Source organism: Dasypus novemcinctus, chromosome 2, assembly GCF_030445035.2.
Source record: "Dasypus novemcinctus isolate mDasNov1 chromosome 2, mDasNov1.1.hap2, whole genome shotgun sequence".
NCBI lineage: Eukaryota > Metazoa > Chordata > Mammalia > Cingulata > Dasypodidae > Dasypus > Dasypus novemcinctus.
This window is the reverse complement of record NC_080674.1, coordinates 5,842,238-5,848,601: the sequence shown is the minus strand read 5'-3', so window position 1 is coordinate 5,848,601 and position 6,364 is coordinate 5,842,238. Positions and strand designations below refer to the sequence as shown.

The window sequence follows — 6,364 nt, the reverse complement described above, 5'->3', positions numbered from 1 at the left end:
CACACAGAACAAGTCACACAACGCATCCCATCCCACTCAGCCTTACTTAAACATTAACAAAGCTAGACAAGGATGTTAGACGTATACGCTAGTGATCAAAGGCCAAGTCGAGCTTAACTGTGACTTCCATGGAAAAACCTAAATTTTATACGACCCTGAAATGGTTTCCTTGCAAAGCTGAACAGTGTGGAAGGGTCAATTCTGGTAACTGGAATGTATCCATAACTTTTAAAAAGAGTGTAACCCAAGGATGGGTGACTGAGGGGAAAAAAAATTGCCTTGAATGCTCAAGAGGAAAGTTCTAGTAATACATCTTTGAGAACGACGATTATTTCCCAGCTCTCTCTGCTGGTGGAGCGACTCTGGTATTTCGGCCACTTCCCTCACCCCTTGTTAAATGTAATCCCCTCTGCAAGTGGCTGATAATGGCCCTAATTATAGTACGTTAAGACTCCAAAAAGGGTAAAGGGGTAGATAAAACCCTGCTTGGTTCCATCTTACTGGTCAAAGCCAATTTTAAGTAATTGATTTTGTCTAAGACATAGCAGTTCCGAGCAGTGAGTGAAGAAAAAACAACTAACTTCCTGTTAGTCAAGGAAAGGACACGACGTTCAGGCTCCCATCTGGATCAGGAGTCGGAGTACGGCCGCTGCACTTGTCAGGAAAACTTGGAGGGGAGCGGCTTTGCGTGTCCCTCCTCTCAAGGTTAGAGGATCTTGGGGTCTTTTAGCGTGATTGCACATGCACCGGGACCCCACCCAGACGGGCGGTAGAAGGACCCACAAGCCCGGCCTTTGCTGGCTGGTGCCCACTTCCTCCAGGAGTGGGACACAAGACGACGCTGGAGGCCTGGGTGAGGGGTGAGCTCGCCGGCTGGAGAGCCGGGCAGGACCAGGCATGTGAGGGACTGCAGGCGCTGGGACCTATTTTCATATCTTATTTGGGGCCAGAGAGACATGGGCCGATTTATCTGCCACTTAGCAGCTGTGTGCCCCGGGGTACCTGAACTCCCATGAAGCTTCTCATCTTTGTCATGAAGGAAAATGAGTTTCAGTGTTGGGGCTATCGTGAAGATGAAACATTAAAACATGCTTACTCAGTCCAGTGTCTGTTGAACAAAGGCATTCCCTCTCCCGTGCCTTCCTTGAAGAAATTCATTCAAAGATAAGGGTCAGCTACTAAAGAGGAAGACAAAAAGATTAAAATTTACAGCCTTAATCCATAAAATTTGTTCCATTGGTGAGAATGTCTGATTCCACAGTTAAGAAAAAAGGTTAAAGGGATGGCTCCATAGTGCCTTAGATCACATGATTTCCATTTATCTCTAAAAGTGGATACTGAGTGGAAAAGGAGTAAGACAGTAATCACCCCAAATCGAATAAGTATAACTACCCCCTGCCAGATGATAGAAACATCTTCCTCATTGTCATACACCCAAATCCAAAACACAGCCATTGATCTCCAAGATGTGGATATAGAGATCCTCATCCTCCATATATGAATGTACCTGTTATAGTTTAATTCTAAATGCTTTACATGAACTAGAGATAAGGAGCTAGGAAAGAATATTTAGACATGAGTTGCTACTGAGCATAACTGAAAAAAAAAACAGAGCTGATACTTAAAACAAAAACTTTCATTATTGTCTAGTGGTAACATGCAATTTGAGGCTAGGGGTAAAATGTCTGTCTATAGTAATATATGTATATATATATATACACACACACACACACAATTCTATTATTTATCATAATTCTTGCTTCTAAAGAGTAAGTGGGCAGTAAAGTCTTTTTGACTCTTACCTCACAATCCTCCTCTCCATTAAATTCTAAGTTGGTATTTAATGGATGCTAAAGAGAGTTTTAAGTGTACTCTCCAGGATTTTGACAACCCACCTTTGACCCAGTCCACAGTTGCGGGGGGCCGAGAGTTCCCAGGGCTTTGGAGAACTTCCCTGTCCACTGCCATGCCATTGTCCCACTCTCTAGCAGGAGACTGTTGCTCCCTGGGTACCCCCAGTCCTATCACCACAGACCACCCAAGAGACCAATCCACGAAAGATTCGGTGCCCATTGTGAGCAGCCATCAGGCCTGATGCCATCCTGACAAGCCTCAGCTGACTCCTGCCGTCCATCACCACTGCCCTGGTTCTCAACCCCACGTGGCTTCGGACGTTCCCATCTCCAACCCTTCCCCATTCACTGCCCCCATGGGCTTCTGTATCCTTAAAGTCCTCTTCAAGCTCCACTTCATGATGAACTGAAACCCAGCTCTGCCACAAAAACTCTGCCTCCTCGGCAGGCCTCTCAGACAGCAGCCTTCTTTCTGCTCCCACGACCCTATGTTCTGCTGGACGTGGGGTAAGCACTCTACTTGTTCTGATTGCAGCTAACAACCATATCTCCTTGTCTTCCTCTCTCTGAAACCCTACCTCCTCTGACCACATATCACTGGCTATCTGTCTTTGTCAGGGGTGAATACAAGATGTCCAGTCTCCCTGTTGTTTGCTGGAAATCACAGCACCTGACTCACTGTCTGGCTCTCTCCATCTCTGTTCCTGTCATTGTCTTTGCAAATCTAGCGTCCATCACGATGATCCATTTGCCACTCTGGACTTTCTGGTCTCTTACTGGCCATAAATCTCACCCCTACAAACCCACTCACCCCCATAGTCATTGCCTAGACTTTCCCAATACCAGTGACTGGATCATTGCCCATATCTCACTGGAAAGCCTCCAATTCTGATACCACCTCCAAACCTCACTAAAGTTGCCAGAATAAATACAACAGTACAAAGTTAAATTTGAATTTCAGATGAACAATTTCAGAAATTTTTTTTTAGAATAAGTATGTCCCTTGGAATATTTGAAGCCTACTTAAACTAAAAATATTATTTTTTTAATCTGAAATTCAAATTTAACTGGTGTTCTGTATTATTATTTCTTAAATCTGGTAACCCAAGTTGGGTCCCTACTCCAAGTCTTCTAACTGCACCAGGATCTTCAAACTTTGGCCTGAGCTTTTTATAGTGCCAACACTTCTATGTCCTTCTGATTTGACTGAGATTTCATGGTCCCTCCTTGTTCATTGTTTATAACTGCCTGGCAGAGACCCCAAACCCAGTTAAACCCAATTCTCTGAGTTTGTGCCTGAGTCTATATAGATTAATGAAGATTGAGAAAAATATGTAATTATGCTGACTGGTCTGTTTCTTTAATTTATGACCATAAATCTTAAGTAGATCCTTAACTTTGCCCAATAATCCTAATATGTTTCCTCTATAAATTTGTTTTCATAATCCTGGAAAAGCTGTCATAGACTCTCTGCTTTTTCTTTAAACCTCTTTTTTTTTTTTTTGGTTGTTTAAAGTTTCTACTTCATAATCATAAATTTAACTCTGCAACCCAGGTACACTTGGAAAGAAGGGGAGGATGATGTGGAACCCAGCAAACTGCAGCAGCAGCACAAAGATGATAGCATGCTGAGAGCAGACCAGGGTAGTGGGACATCTCTTGAGCTACAGAAGGAATGGTCTGGAGGTTAAGATGAAAGACAAATCAAATTTATTGACTTGTCCACAGTTGGCAATGGTGATCTTCTTGCTGGTCTTGCAGCTCCTGGACCCAAAGTGCCCCATGGCTTCCACAACATTCCTGTCCTCTTTCACCTTGCCAAGGACCATGTGCTTGCCACCCAACTACTCGGTCTTAGCAGTGCAGATGAAAACCTGGGAACCATTTGTGTAGGGTTCAACATTGGCCATGGACATGATGCCAGGACCTGTGTGTTTCAGGATGAAGTTCTCGTCATCAAACTTCTCCCCATACATGGACAAGTGCCATAATGGAGTGTGAAGTCACCACCCTGGCACATAAACCCAGGAATAATTCTGTGAAAGCAGGAACCCTTATAGCCCTTACAACCAAATCATTTCTCCCCAGTGCTCAGGGCATGAAAACTTTCTGCTGTCTTTGGAACTTTATCTGCAAACAGATCAAATAAGATGTAGCTCAAGGACTTGTTGTTGACGGCAATGTCGAAGAGCATGGTGGGGTTGGCCATGGCTGTGCGTGGGGACTGTGTTGGTTGATGGCGGCATCTGCAAGGCTCCTTAAAATTCTTAACACCACATTTCCCTGCTTACTCTCAGCTGATCATCTTGTTTGTTATTTCACTGGAAAAACAGAAAATAAGAGAGAAGCTCCATCATCCATTCCAAGTGAGCCAAACTCCCTGGCCCAGTAGTGTGTACTATCTTCCCCTGCTTCTATTTAGGGTGACCATTTCATCTCCGTACTGGATCTCATCTCTTTTCCACTTTAAGTCACTATTCTAACAATTACATACTTTTCTCCCTCACAATTAAATGTTTCCATCTTTAACCATTCGTTATCACCAATATAAAAAAATATGTTGTAATAGTCCTTATTTTTAAAAATCCTTTTGCCCCATATCCTCTTTTGCTATAATTAATAGTCCTGTTTCTTGACTCATCTATGTAGCAAAAGTGCTTGAAGATGTTGCTGAGCCAATGCTTCTCTATCTTTCAAATGAATCACTTAGACATGTTGTTAAAATGTGAAGCTGGAGTAGCGCTTGAGATTCTGAATATTTGACAAGCTCACAGACAGTGCCAATGCTGCTAGACTAAGGACCATGCTCTGAAGAGCTGCTTCTTATTTTCTTCTGAAACTCCTCCAGCCAGGCCTCTATCTCCACCATTGCATTTTCAGGATGACCACTGCTTGTGACCTGTCCAATTTAAATGTTGATTTTTGTTTCTTCTTGACTGAACTCCCTGCAGCTTTGAACTCTCTGAAAGGCTCCCTGCCCTTGCCATCAAGGACAGCCTCACTTGGTTTCATCATGTATCTCTGATTGCTCCTTTCACTACCTTTGATGGTTTCTTCCAGTCTTCCCATCGTCTAAACGATGGAGGTTCCCAATTCAAGTCATCCTCTCCTCTGTCTATGCCATCTCTCTCTTTTTGAGGTCTTCTCCAGCCCCGGGGCTCAAATCATCTAAAAGCTGATAACTGCCACGTGTGTTTCTCTATCTCCAGCATTTCCCCTGAACACCAGAATGCAAATGCAAACTGGAGCTCTAAAAGGAGTTTCAAACTTATTTCCAAACAGAATTTTTGAGTTCTCCCACACACTTCCCCATCTTGGGTATTGATAGCATAATTCCCCAATTCCCCAGGGGAATTGGAGTCATCCTTATCTCCTCTCTCTCCCTCCCACTCCATGGCCAGCCTATCAGCAAACCCTGTCAGTTCTACTCTCAAGATACATTCCAAATCTGAGATAGCCAGCTAAGATGCTTCTACCCTTATCAAGGCCACTATACCTTCTCCCTGAGGTTGCTTCACTAACCTCCCATCAGAGTTAGGTAAGAGTATGTTCACTATATAAAATTGTCTTCATAGAGATCATTGAGAAACTGGGACTGAAAAGACTGATGTTAAATTCTTTAAGGGATTTTTTAAGTGATACTCGCAATTATTCGGTAAGCCCACCTAAAGCAGCTCATGAGTGTAGTATATCTCTTTGTTTTAGTTGTTCTGGAATCAGTAAGAAGGTTATTTCCAAGTGTGCTATTAGTGACACCATTATGAGAAGAAACCTGAAAATATTTCCCTTTCTAGACACTGAACTGAAATATTGTGAAAATATTCATTTTAAAGAACTGGGCAATTATATTAATTTCCATAAAATTATGATATCAGAGTCTCATAAATTGTTGTGCAGAAGAGCAAAAGTGGGAATAATATATTTTGGCAACTGACATTTAAATGTTTCCCAGTCCATGGTAAAAATACCAAGTATGAAACCATAATATTGGGCAAACCAAATTTTCTCCTGAGACCCTTGAGGCTAACCAGCCCCATTCAATATTCCTGTCTTTAGAAACCATTAGGATAAGTAGTTAAGAATGGGAATCAGACCCAAGTGTCTTCATTAATATTAAGATCACATTTTTGTAAACTTAAATTCAGGCATAGCTAGGTTTCTTTCCTTTTCTTCATTTTTTTTTTAAACTTTAAGATGAATTTCAAATAATACCCTAAAGCCACTAGTGCAAGGGTTGGCTCATAGGTCAGGTCTGGACCACTACTGCTTTTTGTACAGCCCGCAAGCCAGGAATGGCTCTGCATTCTTAAATGGTCTCGTTTTCAATGACTGTGTGAGTACCTAATTAACATCCTCAACTTTGCCTCTGACATGCTTACTATGCATACCTTTAAGAAAGAGTTGGGGAGCAGATGCAGCTCAAGCAGCTGAGTGCCCGCCAGCTACATGGGAAGGCCCAGGTTCGGTTCCTGGTGACTCCTGAAAAAACGAAAACAAACAACAAGCACAAC

General features: G+C 42.6%; 1 pseudogene; it reads right to left on the bottom strand.

Annotated features, from left to right (window-relative positions):
* Positions 1 to 3,517: 3,517 nt before the first annotated feature.
* Positions 3,518 to 4,062, bottom strand: LOC101443375 (peptidyl-prolyl cis-trans isomerase A pseudogene; annotated as a pseudogene).
* Between the last annotated feature and the right edge of the window lie 2,302 nt (positions 4,063 to 6,364).